The 20,715-nt window shown below is 38.9% G+C and overlaps 1 long non-coding RNA gene across 10 annotated transcripts in view; it reads right to left on the minus strand.

Moving 5' to 3' along the window:
- The window catches only part of LOC309647108, a 111,768-nt gene that overhangs the window by 49,954 nt on the left and 41,099 nt on the right, over window positions 1-20,715 (minus strand). For 3 of the 10 annotated variants that reach the window (XR_014255798.1, XR_014255800.1, XR_014255801.1), the window contains exon 5: window positions 15,895-16,078. The exons of 3 other annotated variants lie outside the window; for them this stretch is intronic. This is a non-coding gene — a long non-coding RNA (uncharacterized lncRNA). Of the gene's footprint in view, window positions 1-5,071; window positions 13,686-15,894; window positions 16,079-20,715 lie in introns of those variants that run through there. 4 more of the 10 variants (XR_014255799.1, XR_014255802.1, XR_014255803.1 and 1 more) reach the window with 4 other exon arrangements.

A 20,715-nucleotide genomic window follows, 5' to 3' on the forward strand; every position in this document is an offset into this window, starting at 1 on the left:
ACCCACTGGAGTGAGGGTTCTGAGCCCCACCTCAGGCTTCCCAAACTGGGAGTCTGGCAATGGAAGGAGGAATTCCCAGAGAATCAGACTTTGAAGGCTAGAGGGATTTGATTGCAAGACTTCAACAGGACTGGGGGAAGCAGACTCCACTCTCAGAGGGCACACACAAAGTAGTGTGTGCATCAGGACCCAGGGGGAAGGAGCAGTGACCCCATAGGAGACTGAACCAGAACTACTTGATAGTGTTGGAGGGTCTCCTGCAGAGGTGGGAGGTGGCTGTGGCCCACCACAGGGACAAGGACACTGGCAGCAGAAGTTCTGGGAAGTTCTCCTTGGCATGAGCCCTCCTGGAGTCCGCCTTTAGCCCCACCTAAGAGCCTGTAGGCTCTAATGCTTGGTTGCCTCAGGCCAAACAACCAACAGGGAGGGAACTCAGCCCCACCCATCTGCAGGCAAACGGGTTAAAGTTTTACTGAGCTCTGCCCACCAGAGCAACATTCAGCTCTACCCACCAACAGTCCCCCCCATCAGGAAGCTTGCACAAGCCTCTTAGATAGCCTCATCCACCAGAGGACAGACAGCAGAAGCAGGAAGAACTACAATCCTGCAGCCTGTGGAACAAAAACCACATTCACAGAAAGATAGATAAGATGAAAAGGCAGAGGACTATGTACAGATGAAGGAACAAGATAAAACCCCAGAAAAACAACTAAATGAAGTGGAGATAGGCAACCTTCCAGAAAAAAAATTCAGAATAATGACACTGAAGATGATCCAGGACCTCAGAAATAGAATGGAAGCAAAGATTGAGAAGATGCAAGAAATGTTTAACAAAGACCTAGAAGAATTAAAGAACAAACAAACAGAGATGAACATACAATAACTGAAATGAAAAATACACTAGAAGGAATCAATAGCAGAATAACTGAGGCAGAAGAACGGATAAGTGACCTGAAGACAGAATGGTGGAATTCACTGCCACGGAACAGAAAAAAGAGTGAAAAGAAATGAAGACAGCCTAAGAGACCTCTGGGACAGCATTAAATGCACCAACATTCACATTATAGAGGTCCCAGAAGGAGAAGAGAGAGAGAAAGGACCCGAGAAAATATTTGCAAAGATAATAGTTGAAAACTTCCCTAGCATGGGAAAGGAAATAGCCACCCAAGTCCAGGAAGTGCAGAGAGTCCAAGGCAGGATCAACCCAAGGAGCAACACGCTGAGACACATAGTAATCAAACTGACAAATATTAAAGACAAAGAAAAATTATTAAAAGCAACAAGGGAAAGGTGACAAATAACATACAAGGGAACTCCCCTAAGGTTAACAGCTGATTTCTCAGCAGAAACTGTACAAGCCAGAAGGGAGTGGCACAATATATTTAAAGCAATGAAAGGGAAGAACCTACAGCCAGTATTACTCTACCCAGCAAGGATCTCATTCAGATTTGATGGAGAAATCAAAAGCTTTACAGACAAGCAAAAGCTAAGAGAATTCAGCACCACCAAAAAAGCTCTACCACAAATCTGAAAGGAACTACTCTAAGTGGGAGAAACAAGAGAAGAAAAGGACCTACAAAAACACCCCCAAAACAATTAAGAAAATGGTAATAGGAACATACATATTGATAGTTACCTTAAATGTGAATGGATTAAATGCTCCATCCAAAAGACACAGGGTCGCTGAATGGATACAAAAATAAGACCCATATATATGCTGTCTACAAGAGACCCACTTCAGACCTAGGGACACATACAGACTGAAAGTGAGGGGATGGAAAAAGATATTCCATGCAAATGGAAATCAAAAGCTGGAGTAGCAATACTCATATCAGATAAAATAGACTTTAAAATAAAGAATGTTACAAGAGATAAGGAAGGATGGACACCACATAATGATCAAGGTATCAATCCAAGAATAAAATATAACAATTATGAATATATATGCACCCAACATAGGCGCACCTCAATGCATAAGGCAAATGCTAACAGCTATAAATGAGGAAATTGACAGTAACACAGTAATAGTGGGGGACTTTCAAACCTCACTTACACCAATGGACAGATCATCCAGACAGAAAATTAATAAGGAAACACAAGCTTTAAATGACACTATAGACCAGATAGATTTAATTGATATTTATAGGACATCCCATCCCAAAACAGCAGATTACACTTTCTTCTCAAGTGTGCACGGAACATTCTCCAGGATAGATCACATCTTGGGTCACAAATCAAGCCTCAGTAAATTTAAGAAAATTAGAATCATATCAAGCATCTTTTCTGACCACAACACTATGTGATTAGAAATCAATTGCAGGGAAAAAACATAAAAAACACAAACACATGGAGACTAAACAATACATTACTAAATAACCAAATATGTTACTAAATAACCACTGAAGAAATAAAAGAATACGTCAAAAAATTCCTAGAGACAAATGACAATGAGAACAGTATGATCCAAAACCTATGGGATGCAGCAAAAGCAGTTCAAAGAGGGAAGTTTATAGCAATACAATCCTACCTCAAGAAACAAGAAAAATCTCAAATAAACAATGTAACCTCGCACCTAAAGCAATTAGAGAAAGAAGAACAAAAAACCCCAAAGTTAGCAGAAGGAAAGAAATCATAAAGATCAGATCAGAAATAAATGAAAAAGAAATGAAGGAAATGATAGCAAAGATCAATAAAACTAACAGCTGGTTCTTTGAGAAGATAAACAAAATTGATAAACCTTTAGCCAGACTCATCAAGAAAAAGAGAGGATTCAAATCAATGAAATTAGAATTGAAAAAGGAGAAGTTACAACAGACACCACAGAAATACAAAGCATCATAAGAGACTACAACAAGCAACTCTATGCCAATAAAATGGACAAACCGGAAGAAATGGACAAATTCTTAGAAAGGTATAACCTTCCAAGACTGAACCAGGAAGAAACAGAAAATATGAACAGACCAGTCACAAGTAATGAAATTGAAACTGTGATTAAAAATATTCCAACAAACAAAAGTATAGGACCAGATGGCTTCACAGGTGAATTCTATCAAACAGTAAGAAGAGTTAACATCCATCCTTCGCAAACTCTTCCAAAAAATTGCAGAGGAAGGAACACTCCCAAACGCATTCTACGAGGCCACCATCAACCTGATACTGAAATCAGACAAAGACACTACAAAAAAAAAAAAAAATTACAGACCAATATCAGTGATGAACATAGACTCAAAAATCCTCAGCAAAATACTAGCAAATAGAATACAACAACACGTTAAAAAGATCATACACCATGATCAAGTGGGATTTATCCCAGGGATGCAAGGATTCTTTAATATATGCAAATCAATTAGTGTGATACACCATATTAACAAATTGAAGAAGAAAAATCATATGATCATCTCATTAGATGCAGAAAAAGCTTTTGACAAAATTCATCACCCATTTATGATAAAAACCCTCCAGAAAGTGGGCATACAGGGAACCTACCTCAACATAATAAAGGCCATATACGACAAACCCACAGCAAACATCATTCTCAATGGTGAAAAACTGAAAGCATTTCGTCTAAGATCAGGAACAAGACAAGGATGTCCACTCTTGCCACTTTTATTCTACATAGTTTTGGAAGTCCTAGCCACAGCAATCAGAGAAGAAAAAAATAAAAGCAATGCAAATTGGAAAAGTGGTAGTAAAACTGTCACTGTTTGCAGATGACATGATACTATACGTAGAGAATCTTAAAGATGCCACCAGAAAACTACTACAGCTAATCAATGAATTTGGTAAAGTAGCAGGATACAAAATTAATGCACAGAAATCTCTTGCATTCTTATACACTAGCAACGAAAGATCAGAAAGAGAAATTAAGGAAACAATCCCATTCACCATTGCAACAAAAAGAATAAAAAACCTAGGAATAAACCTACCTAAGGAGGTAAAAGACCTGTACTCAGAACACTGTAAGACACTGATGAAAGAAATTAAAGATGACATAAACAGATGGAGAGATATATCATGTTCTTGGATTGGAAGAATCAATATTGTGAAAATGACTGTACTACCCAAAGCAATCTACAGATTCAATGCAATCCCTATCAAATTACCAATGGCATTTTTTACAGAACTAGAACAAAAAATCTTAAAATTTGTATGGAGACACAAAAGACCCCAAATAGCCAAAGCAATCTTGAGGGAAAAAAAACAGAGCTGGAGGAATCAGATTCCCTGACTTCAGACTGTACCACAGAGCTGCAGTAATCAAGACAGTATGGTACTGGCACAAAACAAGAAATATAGATCAATGGAACAGGATAGAAAACCCAGAGATAAACCCACGCACCTACGGTCAACTAATCTATGACAGAGGAGGCAATGATATACAGTGGAGAAAAGACAGTCTCTTCAGTAAGTGGTGCTGGGAAAACTGGAGCAGCTACATGTAAAAGAATGAAATTAGCACACTCCCTAACACCACACACAAAAATAAACTCAAAATGGATTAAAGACCTAAATGTAAGACCGGACACTATAAAACTCTTAGAGGAAATCATAGGAAGAACACTGTGACATATATCACAGCAAGATCTTTTATGACCCCCCTGTAGAGTAATGGAAATAAAAACAAAAATAAATGGGACCTAATGAAACTTAAAAGCTTTTGCACAGCAAAGGAAACTATAAAGAAGATGAAAAGACGACCCTCAGAATGGGAGAAAATATTTGCAAATGAATCAACGGACAAAGGATTAATCTCCAAAATATATAAACAGCTCATGCAGCTCAATATGAAGAAAACAACTCAATTAAAAAATGGACAGAAGACCTAAATAGACATTTCTCCATAGAAGACATACAGATGGCCAAGAGGCACATGAAAAGCTGCTCAGCATCACTAATTATTAGAGAAATGCAAATCAAAACTACAGTGAGGTATCACCTCACACTGGTTAGAATGGGCATCATCAGAAAGTCTACAACAAATGCTGGAGAGGGTGCGGAGAAAAGGGCACCTTTTTGCACTGTTGGTGGTTGATACAGCCACTATGGAGAACAGTATGGAGGTTCCTTAAAAAACTAAAAATAGAATTATCATATGACCCAGCATTTCCACTACTGGGCATATACCCTGAGAACACCATATTTGAAAAAGACACGTGTACCCCAATGTTCATTGCAGCCCTATTTACAATAGCCAGGTCATGGAAGCAACCTAAATGCCCATCGACAGACGAATGGATAAAGAAGATGTGGTACATATATACAATGGAACATTACTCGGCCATAAAAAGGTACAAAATTGAGTCATTTGTTGAGACGTGGATGGATCTAGAGACTGTCATACAGAGTGAAGTAAGTCAGAAAGAGAAAAACAAATATTGTATATTAATGCGTATTTGTGGAATCTAGAAAAATGGTACAGATGAACAGGTTTGCAGAGCAGAAATAGAGATACAGATGTAGAGAACAAACGTATGGACACCAAGTGGGGGAAAGCGGGGGTGGTGGTGGTGGTGGTGGGATGAATTGGGTGATTGGGATTGACATGTGTACACTGATGTATATAGAATGGATGACTAATAAGAACCTGCTGTATAAAAAAATTTAGAAGTAAAATAAAATAAAAAATATCCCTTGTATAAAACACTAGGGACTTTTCATTGTTACTTATTATTCATAACAATTGAGGTATATGTTGTTATTTTGCAGAGATTAAATAAATTGCCAAGATCACATAGTTATTATATGAAAAGGCTAGAATTCCATCCAGGTCTCTCAGACTCCAAAAGGCTTAGGCTTTTTCACTGGCTGTCACGTTAGACATAGTTTTAGTTTCTGAGGCAAAATAATCTGTAAATTTGCAGAGGATTGATTAAAAACGGGAATATACTAGGCAATAGGATGAACTATGCCATTTTTCTCTTTCTGTACTGTGTAAACTGATTCTATCCAAGGAAATCCTGTTCAATTCTACCCTCAAGACACATTTCTTTGTTCTGCTTACTCAGTTTTTTGCCAGCTATTTTATTTAACATTCAACATCATAGAATGTTTGAATTGGAAGAGGCTTTGAGGGTTGTCTATTGTACCCTATGCATCTTAGATACTGTGAAATAAGTGTTTCCAAATTTGCTCGAGTCTTCACATTTTTACGATAATCGAATTTGAGAAAGAGTGAGATCAGTAGAAAAAAAATTATTTGTGTAATATTGTGAACCACAGAGAAGCAGCTCATAACTGTTTAACAAACGAGTGAATAAATGAAAGAACATTTATTTTTCCCATGATATTTTTAAATTTAATTATTTTATTTTTTTGCTAAATGGGACAGGATAATGGTTCTAGCAGTGTATGGATTTTCTTTTTAAGCATCAGGCACTGTCCACTGTCACAATAAACTACTTAAGAAGAGATGACCTTTTGGTATTTTGCTTTTTTTCCGTGTCCTGATGGAGAAGAAACTGCAAACATCTTTCTTCTTTCATTAAGTACGTGTTGTTGTAAACCTGGCTCAGGTACATAGTCACCTCTAGGAGGTGAGAGACATTACTCTCAAATCTCAATATCTAGAATAGGTGTGGTTCTTTTGGGCAATTGATTTACTTTTATCTGCTAAGAGCCAAGATTTTCACACTTTTCACATTTGCCTCTCTATGTTAAATGCTAGGAAACTGAGACCCAGAGACACTTATTTTTCTGAAACATTTGACATCCTATGGCATATAGTTTGTATGTGAATTACATGTCCGGTTCTAGGACTTTTTCACTTTTTTCTGTCTTCATTTCCCATTTATCCTTTGCTCGTCTCTGTTTTTAAAATCACGTCACTGTAAATATTGTCCGTTTTGAAGTAAGTTGAAATTTAAATAAATAAATACACACGTCAATATAAAAATATTTACGGACAAAAAAGAGTTGAGAATATATGCACGTTCGTGCTTTCAATGTTGCATATATTTTTTAAAATTAAAAGAAATCAATGATCACAATTAAATATTGATTTTTTTTTCCCCCTCAAAACACGCAAAAGTTGGCAATCTTATTTTAGCTTCCGCATTGCTCTCCTGGTTGAGGACAGAGCATTCCCACTCTACAGGGTTGAATTTCAGGTCTGCTGTCCAGAGACTAATCTTACTTTAACTTCCATTTAAGAGAAACAATTCCATTCCCAATCTGAATCGCCAATACCCTAGAATGATTACTTGGAGGAGTTAGCTATAAAGGCAAAAATTCTCCTTTTTTTTTTTTGTCTTGCTAATGATTTGAGAACTGAATCTGGCATCCAGCAGTGCTTCTCTCTTCTTTGCCTGGTGAGGGAATGATTTGGTCTGCAGCGGGAGAAGGGCTCTGACAATGTGGTCTCGGGAGGGGGTGGGGGGGGCCTTCAATCACAGGACACGGAGGTCATGGACACAGATACACTAGCAGAGCCTGTTTTCTTGTCTAAATCTTGGGTGGGAAGAAGATAAAGATGGGACTTAACAATGACATGAAAGCCTTCTCCCCAAAAGCCCATTAAACTGTGAGGAAATCATGATGGCTAAGAATTGTTTCACACTGTGGGTTGATGAGTGCTGGGGGCAGGGAAAATCATTACACACTCCTAAGACACCATAATTGTCCAGCCAGACTTGAGGATTCTTACAAAAGCCAAATAGGCAGAACGTTATTCCAAAAACTGCACTTATTTCAACTCCTCTGTTCCTCTTGGGCAGAAAGTCAGCTAGTATGGGCTTTGGACCATGCGTTGAATTAACCTAATAAATATCTAGTTTATTTACTATATTTCAGAAATATCTGTGTTTGTAGATTTTTTTTTGGTTTTATTTTGCTTGCTTTCTTTCAATGATTTTATACATGTATATAAATTAATTAAATATATATCACTTAAATATATATGACATTTAATCTCATTACGTATATTTGTATATGCATATTCTTTTGAAAGCATATTCTTGAGTACCTGGTATATGTTAGGCACTGATCTAGAAGTGACAGAACAAAGATAGCTTCTTCCCTCAAGAAGCTCCCAGCAGAGTGGAGGAAGTGGGCAAATAGTTCAATAACAAAATGCTGGATAGAATAAGAGCAGGGACTTGGTTGGGAATGGAGAGAGGGATGAGCTCAGGAATGGTTTTAAAGACAAGGTTACATTTCATCAAGCATTCAAGAATAAATAGAAGTTTGATTGTCTGCTTTATACTCTTCCTACTTATTAAAGGGTAGAAGTTTACCAGTTCTGAAAAGAATGTGGAAAGCAGTCTGGGCTGAGTGAGTAATATATGCAGAAGCATAGAGGTTTGACAAAGTTTGAGGAACCATAAGAAATTCACTGTAACTTTCGTGCCATTGAATACTAGGGCCTGAAGTTATAAGCATAAACAAGACATTGCATTTTATAGTAAAACTAGCTGAAGATGACCAGGAGGGTTCAAACAGGAGAAATACATAGTGAGATCCATACTCCAAAGGCTTAATTGCTTTACATCAACTCCCAACAGTTATCAACATGTTGATGCTAATGTATCTATTAGAGCTGTGGCCACAGTCTATGACAAAGGCAATACAGTTATAATTATGGTCTCTCTGTATCTATGGCATGTACAAACCAATCAGCTTCACAAGTTTTTTTTTAAGACTAGTGGTGTATGTTCTAACTATGACTTGAGTGTTTCTCTAAAATACCTTAAGTATTCCATGCAACATTCGTATTCAATGAGTATACGTGTCTATGACATTTTTCTCCCTTGATATACAGGGGCATCTGTATATCAAGGGATATAATATAGAATTAGTCTAGAATCAGCGAAGACCTATGATACACAGCAATCATCCATAGAATCAGGAATCATCCCAGGAAAATGGAAATATGGAGACATTTTAGCCTACTACCTCATATTGCAAATGGGTAAATTGAGTCCTAGACACACTAGGAGTATGTCTATAGTTGTATAATTAATCCTTACTTAAAGCTCTCTCTCTCTTTCTCATCTATATATATATTTTATTTATCATTCATCTATATATCATAAAAGTGGTAAAACTGCATTTCAAACAAAAAGGAAAATGGAGGAAAAAAATAACATTCAGACTCTGCCTCTCTAGCACAGCTATTATTATTATGTATATATATTACTTCTAATCTCCTTCCTAAACACATGTATGTTTAGTTGAAATTAGGGGTCTGATTTTATAGTCCCTTTAAACTTAAATACACACAAGCATACTCACACACCCAAAGACACTTATCTTCCACAATAACACTCCATATCCTTTTATACTCTCCATCGATCCAATTTCCTACTTCAAGGGTCGTCAAATGTAACATCCAGGTTATATGCATATATATACATACATAAAGTATATGGGAGGCTATTTGTTTTTATAATAATAGGACCATACTAAACAACTATTCTGAAGCTTACTTTTCCCTCTGAATTTATCATGGGCCACTTTCCTGGTTCAAAGATATAGCTCTAATATTTTCTTTTTAATACCCTCAAATATCCTATAACCCTAATTAGCATACAATTTAATTGTTAACCATCACACTGTCAATGGCCATGAGGACTCTTTTCCTTTTCCTCCTGTCTTTTGTCCGGAGACAACTGGGAAAAGTATCTGAAAGAGTATAGAGGCTGAACTAAGAAATTAATGATCAAGATAGGAGGGGAAGGGCTTCCCTGGCAGTCCAGTGGTTAAGACTCCGCGCTTTCACTGCAGGGGGTGCCAGTTCAATCCCTGGTCAGGGAACTAAGATCCTACATGCTGCACAGCATGGCCAGAAAAAAAAAAGATAGGAGGGGAAAGGTCAACCTGGATGAGGAGGTAGTGACTCACTGCAATGGGAGATGGAAGGAAGGATGTGCTCTGACACCATTACATTTCCGAGGCCATCACAGATTTATTTCAGACCAGTACATTTTTCTTAAAAAAGAATCCCAGTCCATAGATTAAAATAATGAAGGATTTGAGACTTGAATGAAAATGCTTTCTCTGTAATTTTATCTGAAATTTAATTTGATTAAATTCTCTAAACTTGCAGCATTGTATGTCACAAAAGGTCCATTTTTCTATTCCTAACCATATTCCACAGAGTCCCACCCCTCTGCCCTGACTCCGTGTTACCCTCTGAGCTCTGACAAGGCTCGCAGACCTAACCTTGGAGCGTAGAATCAGAGCCCCTTAAATAATAAAGGTAGAGAATGAAACGATACTGTGATTAATAATAATAATAGACAAATAGACAATAGAAGACTGCGTAAGTGACTTTCTCTGAGAAGTTGGTACAGTGAACTCATGTCAGCCCTGTGGATTATGTCAGCAACCAAGTGAGAAAATGCTTTGTTTTCCAAAGCCTGGTTGGTCAACATTGATTCCAAATTAAGAACTCTTTGTTCATCTGAGAAGATGTACCCGGTCATCAAGCATGTTCCTCCCACATGGAGCAAGGGAAAATATGACCCCAGGGGTTTCTGGCTCTATCAGGGTTTGTCGTGGTTTCTTCTCATGAGAATGAACACTCAGGACTCAGCATTTCCGTTTCCCTTTGGCCAAAGCGTGTGAAAATAGAGAGTAGTAAAACAACAATAAACAACCAAAAAATTACAGTCAAACCCTCTCTAGCCTCAGGAGGCAGTGTTTGTCCTGGCTTTCTCTGCTGGCCAAAGGACAGCACAGGAAGAGGGGGTGGAAAGTTCTCATTTTTTTTTTCTCCTTGTTAATAGCTCAAGTGTCCTTCCTCTGGATATACCCAATTACATTCAGCTATTAATTATTAGCTTTTGACGGTGGGCCTGTGATCATTTGGATGAAATACATTCATATCTCCTTTATATCAAAACATATATTTAGTAAATAGTCCTGAGTTTCTCTTCTTTTTGGAGTCTTATCCAAATTATTAATTCTAAACATTACTCTCTTTCTCTTTTGCCTTTTCTTTTTTCTCCTTTTCTTCTTCAGCCTGTTCTTGCTGTAGGTGCTAAGGAAGAGTGAACTGATCTCAAGCTAGGCCATAAAAGAGAAATCTAGGAGATTCAAAAACCAGAGCATTCAGCTCTTAACATGGCTCAGTTTTCAATTCTGTCAAATTCAAAGCAATAAACACTCTTCAGGTGTCCATCTCTCCATGGTGCTGCATGAGGCATGGAGAGGTGAAGAGGAAAGGCACAGGAGGAAGGGCTCCATACACACATGGCCACCCTTTGGGGAGAAAACCAAAGTGCAATTTGATTAGGGTTGTAAGATAGAAATGTACACGGTGCTGTGGGAACACACATGCAGAAGCCATTTATTCTGCCTGGAGGGTTCCCGGGAAGCTTGGCGCTGAATGACTGGACTGTCCCTGGCAGTACAGATGAATAAGATGCTACCTTTCAAACTTTTCTGATTGAGACTTATAGTTCAAAATCTACTTTATGTACCTATCCCAAACACACAAACACATGCATATGTAGACAAGTTTTACAAAATAATACTTTTACGGTGTGTGATGTACCCTTATGTTTTTTCTTCCATTCTGTTTCTATTATTGTAGATGCTGGTTGAAACCCATTTAATTGAGTACTCTTGATCAATTAATGGATTGAGATCTCAACTTAAGAAATTCTGGAATAGAGCATGGGCTTTGGAGTGACACAAAACTGGTTTTAAATCCTTGTATGGTCAACTAGTAGTCCTGAGATTTGGGCAGGTTGCTTAACTTTTATGAGTTTGAGTTGCCCTGCCTATAGAAAAAGCATTAGTGACTACTATCTACTTGATCAGGATTAAAGGAAGTAATGCTTGTAAACAGCTTAGTATAGTGAAAGCTCAATAGATGGGTTGGGCAGAGTTGGGGAGCGGCGCACTAGGCACACTGACTGGTTTGGTAGAGTTGTCCCACCACCCAAAACAAGAGCGATCCGGTGACAGATAGGCCTAAAAGTTTACAGAGGACAAGATGGAAGTGAAAAATAGTTTACCGAGGCTCTGCACCCAGATCGTGTGTGTGTTTGCATGTGAATTAGTCAGTGTATGTGTACATGTTTGTGTATGTGAGTATGTGTTTGTAGGGGTGTGAGTGTGTGTGTGTGTGTGTATGAGTGAGTTTGTATATGTGGGGTTTCTGTGTTTGTGTGCTTCCATATGTGAGTGGAGGCTGGTGTCAGTATATGGACTAAATTCGATTCACCTTTATTCAATAACCTCTTAACCAGTCCCAGTGAGCCTTGGTTGAACCAACCAGGCCAAATCTTTCCTGAGACCTTCCTCTTTTCAATAGGCTACAGCCTTTCTATGACCTTGACACAGTCACCTCCACTTTCTGAACTTAATCTTCCTTACATATATACTAGAGCATATTAGACTAGATTAATAAGTTTTTGAAAATCTCTTAGAAAACTGGGAGAAGTTTTTTTTCAAGCATAATCTTCCAAGGATATTGATATTTAATCATGGTCATAGAGAGAGAAATAGAGGTGTAGATACATAGTAATAGCGAACATTCATTAAGTCCTTACTATATTCCCAGCTCTGTGGTAAATACATGCAACAACTCATGTAAGACTCATGACATCCCTATAATGTAGTTACTATTATCATCCCCATTGTACAGAGGCAGATGTCTTGCTCAGGGTTACAGAGTTAGCCAGTGACATGACTGAGATTCAAATTTAGATACACATCCATCTAAATGCATATCTTTCTGCAGCTCCTTTACAGAAACCCAGGCCTTTGGGGACTGCATTTGAAAAACCCCTCCACTTAGATGATCTATTTGAGTTTCCTTTTTTTGCTCTAGCAAGCAATGACTTCACCAGTGACTTCATGAGGCTATAAATAAACAACTAACCTCTACAACTCTTTCCCACATCCAAGGATATATATACACATACACACAGTAAATATAAATATATGTTCATAAACACATATATATACACAAATATATATTTACCTATATGAATAAACTATGAAAGAATAAACCATATATCATGGATATATATGAATAAACTATGATGAACATATATTACAAATACATAAGATGAACTAAATGAATGTTGCCATGATACAAACATTGAATGTGCAGTAGGTCCATGATACAGCCAGGACACTAATCAATGCCGTTTCCTCCGTGCCTTGTATAACCCCTGGCCTCTGTCTCAGCCAGCACCAAAGACTGGAAAACAGCCAAACTTGGGAAGTGATCTTCACACCTAATCAAGCTTCCATTCTGCAAGCAATTATAAATCCCAGATAACAAATCAAGCCCTATTTATTGATCCCTCTCCTTGTCATTATGCAGTTCATTCTGCCATGGTTGAGGGCACCAGACTTTCTGTTTGCAATTCCAGGGTAGCATTCTGAGACACATTACAGAGCATTTATTTTCACTGAAACCCATGCTTAGCTCCAGGGAAACATGATTGTTAAATATAATGCATATTTACTATTGTGCCTTGAAAGAGGATTGGTGAAGGCAGACATTAATTTCTTCCATGTGGCTCTGAGCGCTGGTGGTGAATTTCCTCTCCGTACTTCAGGAGGACGTTGTGGTTAAAGAGTTAAAGGCTAATTAGGCTTCCTGTCAAAAGCAACAAAATCCTGGCTTCAGTGGATTCCATCTGACAAAAACACCTTTCACTCCGAGGCTTCCGCCTGGCCCAGTTTCCAACCTCTGATTGGAGTGAGTGCTCCCTGAGTGAAGGCTCCTAGAAAGAGCAGGGGGTTTGTCTCCCAGATACACTGGAGTCAGGAAGTCAAAGCTTGATTTACATAGAAAAGAAGCTTGTGCTCTTCTGTCATGATTGCAGCGAGTGGGGCTGGAGACCTGGCAGATGGTGGGAACCAGACTTACTGTTATGAGGAGCATCGAGTAAGCGAAGCAGGTGGGGCAGTAATTCCTGAGCCTCCCTTTACACATCTTTATTACAGGAAGTTAATAAAGCAACCTGTCTTTTTCTTGTTTGAGGATTAGAAACTGTAGGGAAAATGTATCTGAACCTCTAAAATCTCTGTTATGGCTCTGTGTCTCTCTCAAGATTGTTGGGAAAATAGTGTAAGCAAGCCTGCAAAGACGTTTGCGCTGTGCTTGGCACGTAACAGGGCTTCCACTGTCAGTTTCCTCAATTCTTTCCCTAGCTTTAACTTCCAAGGACTCTCATTCAAAACCAATGTTTTCTACTTACCGTCTGAATCACATGGGACAATAATAGCAAGTAATACTTGCTGAGCCCTTACTATATGTCAGGAATGAATCTAAATACTTTACATGTATGAATTTATTTATTGCCTTATTTTATCCTCCCAAACACCTAAGACGTAACTACACTTTTACAGAGAAAAATAATATACAACATTAATTGAGTACTTATTGTTCTGAGGATGTACATAACTGTAGTAATTTATTTTATCCTCACAACATTGTGAAATAAATCCTGTTATTATTCTCAGTTTTAAAGATGAGTTAACTGCGTCACAGAGTGATTACATAGTTTGCCTAAGGTCGTAGAGCACGACCTGGTATTCAGACCCAGCAGTGGGGTCCAAGAGCTCTTGTTCTTGACCATTCTCAGGTCATGTTGCCTTTCCAGACTTAGTTCCCTCATTTGTAAAATTTGGGTAAAGCCATGGTACCTGTATCAAAACAGTTGTTGTCATGATTGAATAAGATAGTAAGCTTGAAAACACTTTACAAATGCTACCATGATATATGAGTGCTAGATATTTTTGTAATTATGGGAATTATCACAGTGAAAGCATAAATCAATATATATGATGAGTTTATTGGAAGGGGAAAGACAAGACGAGCATCTATTGAATGCCTCCTAGCCTACTATGTGCTACTGTTTTTAAAACTCGTATTACCTCATTTTGCTATTTTTATCACCAATGTACAAAAGAACAGACAGAAGCTCAGGAAAGTTCAGTAATGTGTTCATATGACTCATCTGGGAAATAGCACAGGCAGAATTAAAAGCCAAGTTTGACCAAGTCTGAGATCTACCATCCTTTAATTTCACCATGATGGTTTATGCAAACAAAGGAGATTTGTCTCCCCAGGGAATTTTGTCATGTATGCTCATTTGCTTCTCTTTTTTTAAAGTAATCATGAAGTTAACCATTGGAGTTCTGTACAATTGAAAATAGAATCTTTTCCCATAAGATTTCGTGTTGCCGTGAAAGTCAAATTTTCCAACCAGGTTTTCATTATATGTGTTCAGTCTATTTGGATCCCTCGCTAAAACGTCACTGGACCCATTTTACATACTTGAGTTTCAGATGTCCTGCTGGCAACTCACCTAAAGACAGATCTCTAAGGAGGGAAATCAGTTCCACATGCAGCTAGATTTCAAGGCTGGGCAGTTACACTTAGGAATTGCCTTTAAATGTCCTTCGTCCTAAAGCCACACGTGAGCTTCAGAGCAAAATAGGTTCAAGTCTTTCCTCTTGCTTTTATTGTGTAATTATAAGCAAATCATGTACTTTTCAAGCCCTCATTTTTCTCATCTGAAAATGGAATTATTACATCTGCCTTATAGGATTAAATTAAATGGCGATTGTTACATAGCAGGTGCCCAGTAAATGTTAATTTCCTTCCTACCAATTCCCTTCTAGAGTGGAGTTTTGGATTAATGGAAGTGAAGGCAAATGCATTATCATTTTCCTAGGACCCAGGAACGACAGGAGGAAGATAACGTCATATTAGAGGGTAGAGAATGATCCACAGAAAACAGTTAACTTCCTTTTAGGTTTTGGGGCGGGGGTGCCTATCCATTAGGATATCTGATATATGGCACATCAAAGAATGAACTTTCAATGCCATCCATTCTGGAGTTAAGGGGAGACTAATAGTCGGGCCAATGTGGTGGCTAAAATAATGGTAATAAATGAGATGGGAGTGGGGTGTGGGGAGCTTACCTTTATTTTCATTCCGTTTCTAGTGACTTGATGGGAATTGTCATCTGCTTTCTGAGCCTGAAGTCACTCTTTTCCCTGGTCTTAGATGCTATTCACACAGAGGCCACTCTAAACAAAATGGCATTCAGGAAAGTGACTTCCCATCTGAATCCCCGTCTTCTTTTTTTCTCGTTAGATGAGGAGTCTATTGGATAACATTTATTAGGAAAGTTGATGTGATTTGGAGCAATCAGGAGACACTCCCACCAAATTAAACTTCTTCTAGTTTCTTGAACAGCACAAACTCTTTTAGGCCTGGGGGCCTTTGCACATGCGTTTTTCTCTGGGGAGTGTTTCCTTTTGCCCACACTGCTCATCTTCACTTGGTTGACTCATACCCATCTTTCAGGCCTCATTTATTCGGAGAATTTTTCTGTGACTCCACTCATCCCCCCAAGACTAGTATGTCTTTGCTATATGTTTACACAAATTTAATATTGCACTGCCTCAGCATTCTACACAACTGTAATTCTTTGTTCACTATATTTCTCTCCCAAGTTCTTTGTAGCCTCAGTGAGAACTTAAGTCTGTCTTGCTCACTGCTGTACCTCAGTGCTTAGCATCATATGTAGCATATAACGGGCACACAAATGACATGTATTAAATGAGTTCATAAAAGAGTGATTGAGTGTGTGAAAGTGAATGAGTCAAGTTAGTGTGATGTAGCAGGAAGAATACTGGACTGTGAATCAGAATGCCTTGGGACCATTCTTAACTTCGGTTTTGACCCCTTGGCCACTTTAATTTCTCATGCCTAAAGATGCCTATACTATCATCTCAGAGGGTTGTGGGAATTAAATCAAGTGCCTGGTGTATGATGGATGCTTGGTTAAAAGTAGTTCTTTCGCACTGTAAGAGGAATCATTGATGGGAGTTGTTACATTACCAGGGGTTCAGAATCCAGCTGAGCTGCTGGAGACCCTTGGTCACAATACCCTCTTCAGAAGCTGCTAAAGATAAACTGAATCAAGAGGAGCTGCCTCTGAAGGTGGTAGTCCAAAGCTGGGGACCTGTTTCCTCACTTTTCCATTCTGCAAGGAGGCTGTGGATGGGGACATAGACGCTGTCTCTGGGTGAGAAAAGCCTCTTTCAGGAAGGCTCTGACTCTGGCACAAGTGACCCAAGTCATAAAGGTGATTGATTTTTCCAGTTTCCAAAGCTTCAAAGCAACATATATAAAGTGCCTGGGCTGGAGAGAGGCACACCTCCTGACTCTCCCTACAACAGCTTCAGTGTTACAAGGAACCCTTACAGGTATTGAACTGCACTTGAGTTGTGCTGGAAATGTGAATGTTATGCATACACGTAAGCACTCACCCCTGGCACCAGGCGGGAGATTCTTGCACATAACCTGCCAATGTGCTGTGCTGGGGTTATTTTCCACTGAAATACCTCAATAAAAAATCGCAAAGACAAAATTGTAGATGCAGGGGCTGGAAGCTTCTGGCAGTCTCTTGCTTGAGAAATGCCTCCCCTAATTCTGGATTCCAACCGTGCTACATAAAGGGGCTGAACACTAGACCTTTAGTAAATCATGACTTTACGAGGGATAGGTGGGGTCTGGAGGACACACCGCCCAAATGGACACTGGCAGGCAGGCCCTCACGAAATGCTCTTTGGCAAGCCCAGCTCCTGGGAAAGTCTGATTTCCTGCTTGCTGTGGATGCCTGGAAGTCTGTGCATTTTTTCATTTATTTTCTGCTGTGCTGTGGGATTTGGGGAAATCTAGAGCATCTCTCTGCATTTCATGCGGTACTTATTAGTCTGTACAAACCTGTCTTAGGGGAGGAGCTTGGACTTTGAGGTGACACTAAACTGAGCTTAACTCTCAGCTTTCCACTTACCAGCTGTGTGACCATGGGCACATCACTTAACCTTTCTGAGGCTCGATTTGCTCATTCTGTAAAGATATCTTCTTTTGGGGGGTTTGTTTTGGAGTTTAAATGAGACAACATATGTGAAGTGCCTATACAGTGCCTGGCAACTAGGACACTGCATCTGTTTCCCTTTTACTACTCTTTTTTTTTTTTTTAATGAATGAGAGAATTATTTAGAAAATTTGTTGTTTTTCCCAGATGTAAGAAGATCAATCAAGGGCCCCTGTTCTCCAGCAGAGAATATACGATTTTTCCCCAGTCTGAAACATATTGAATATTTAAAGTTAATTATACCTAAAAGTTACTTAAAGTTATAATTTATTTTTCTTCCTCAATTTTGCATTCATATCTGTGATTGTGTCTTCTAACTCAGAGAAAAACAGCACCCTATTAAGTGGCTGGACAACTTATGACACCAGGAATAATAACAATGAAATCTTTTGAATTTTGGTTATTTACATCTCATTTATAAAAGTTTTTCATTTGGTTTACAATAAAATCACATATTCAGTGGGATCAATAAACAGGAACACGGAAAGAACAGAAGTAACAGAGGTTTGAAACTGAGTCCCTTGCTAGGGAGGCTGAAAGGTTCTAGTCAACTGCCCAGCTTGCAAAGCCCCTTGAGGGAGGGAGATTAGACCTCAGGATGGGAAAGTCTCAGGGGAGGGAGGAATGCCGTGTGAAGCCCCATTGATGGAGGAAAGAACATCTCCCTTGGGTTTCCTAAAGTTTATTCTCTTAGATATCCAGGAAGAAAGAGTATGCATCCCCAGCCAAAATTGTTGGCTGCAGTCTCTGAGTATAATTATGTGTGGTAATTGACATTACTATATTAGTCCAGTTTCCAAAAACTTAAAAACAATGGATTAAATCAGTGCCCAATGAAAAGATACTTCTACCAGTAGTGCTCAATTCAACTTCCCCTTTCTAAGTTGTTAATTATTTACATGGAAGTTTCTGGATCTCTCATAGTGATGGTAATGTATTGACTGTTGCAGGGGTGTTTTAAGAAAGCATCCTTAAAATACAGCAAGGTATCACAAGTTGATCAAAAGTAAAGAATAAGAATAAAAGTCAAAAAAGGGGGAAAACAGATTCAGAATGGCCTTCACGTTTGTTAGGAAAGTGCCATAAATTAATTTCAAGCATCCCAATGGTCACTAAAAAACAAAAACAAAATACGTAAAATAAAAAAGATAGTTACACGATTTACAGTACATGGAAGAAACGTCGGTATATATATGCATTAGATACTTAAAATGCTTTCTCTCCAGTCCTATCAAATCCTTGCAAAATGGCTAGTATCCTCTCTGTAAGTATAGCAGGAGTCAGAGGAACAGAAGTCTACCCCAAGGTCCTATAGCTGAGGTCGGATTTGGAGCCAGATGTGTTTTGTTTTCAAGTCTGTGTTCTTGTCACTGAAGGATGCTGTTTCCTCTTCTCTATGCGTGGAGAAGCCTAAGTGGGCATATAACATGGTCCTTTCTGGAATTTTCTGATCTTTACCTCCCTTCGAAGAGGTTCCAGGGAGAGGTGTGAGGTTTCAAAGTGATTACAATAGAGGACGATAGCCAAGAAACCTACCATTTAAGTGTGTGTGCGTGCGTGTGTGTGTGTGTGTGTGTGTGTGTTCAGCACTAGCGTCAGGGTGAAATTAAAAGACACACACTTGCCAAGGCAAAGGTGTCTTGGGCTGAACTCCTGGCAGGTCCTTGAACAAGTTTCTTAATTCTATCAAGTCCACCGGCTACCTTGCTACGTTCTCTTGATAGAAAACCCTTCAAACCATGATTGTATAGGCTCAAATGAGGCCTTTCCCTCCAGTTCTGTCTCCTATCAGGAGACTTAGGGAGGTTTGGGAAATCATAATTGACACCTCCTACTGTCCTGCTCATCTCAACTTTGTAGCTCCCCAGCACCCTAACTCCTGAAGTACAGGCTGTCTTTACATTTTCCAGAGACTTCTGTGTTTGTAGAATACATATTGGTGCTTCGCTATGCTTTCTAAATCTTTGTGTAATTTTTTTTAACTTTCCGATATTCTCATTGGGAGAAAACTGAATCAATGGCCTAGTTTTAGGGCATATTTTAGAAGAAGTGATCTAGTGGAAATTTATGATATGGCTGTTGTTGCTTTTAGTGTTTTAGCTGTTCATGATCCCATTCCTTTCTGAAAAACATCCCTGGTGGAGACTGACCCCTATATCATCATGTATATGATCTGGCACAAACGTGGTCTCATGGCCCAGTTCTCTCTGCTGGCTCACATGAGCAGTCCTCCAGCATAATCAGGAAGCAAGTTGTGGCCTAAGTCAGCCAATGAGAGTCTTGCTGCCAAAGGCATGAACCAGTCAAGATGAGATCATAACAGCAGCATTGCCAGTAGTGCCATCCTAGTGGTAGTAACAGTGACATTGGCTGGGGCCATGGAGATGGGGATGGTATTGATGTTAGAGGTGGTGGCCTCTCCTGAGTGTTCAGCCAGTATAAGTGTGTTGTATGTCCTGATGCTGGGTCTGGAGCTACTCCAATTCCTGTCATTTTCCAAGCCTGAGTCTCTACATTTCCCATCAGTTCTATGAGATACCCTTTAACCTTCCAACAAATTTGTCTCCCTCTTAATTTGGCCATAGCCTTGTTCGATGGCTTGCCACCCAAGCCAGTGATGAACACAAGAATCAACAATGACCGGACGCTTAACTTTCCTGGCAGGTCCTGTGTTGGATGATTTAATCCCTCCTATGATTGGTGTTATTGTTTGAATCTTTATAAATGAGAAGCTGAAAACTGATAAAGGATATTAAGAAGCTAAGCTATGTAATAGTTTACTTTTATTGAGTATTTATTAGAAGCTAACATTTTAAAGCACCATCTTATTTAATGTGCACAACCTTTCATATTA

Source organism: Balaenoptera physalus (assembly GCF_965194825.1).
Source record: "Balaenoptera physalus genome assembly, chromosome: 17".
NCBI classification, from domain to species: domain Eukaryota; kingdom Metazoa; phylum Chordata; class Mammalia; order Artiodactyla; family Balaenopteridae; genus Balaenoptera; species Balaenoptera physalus.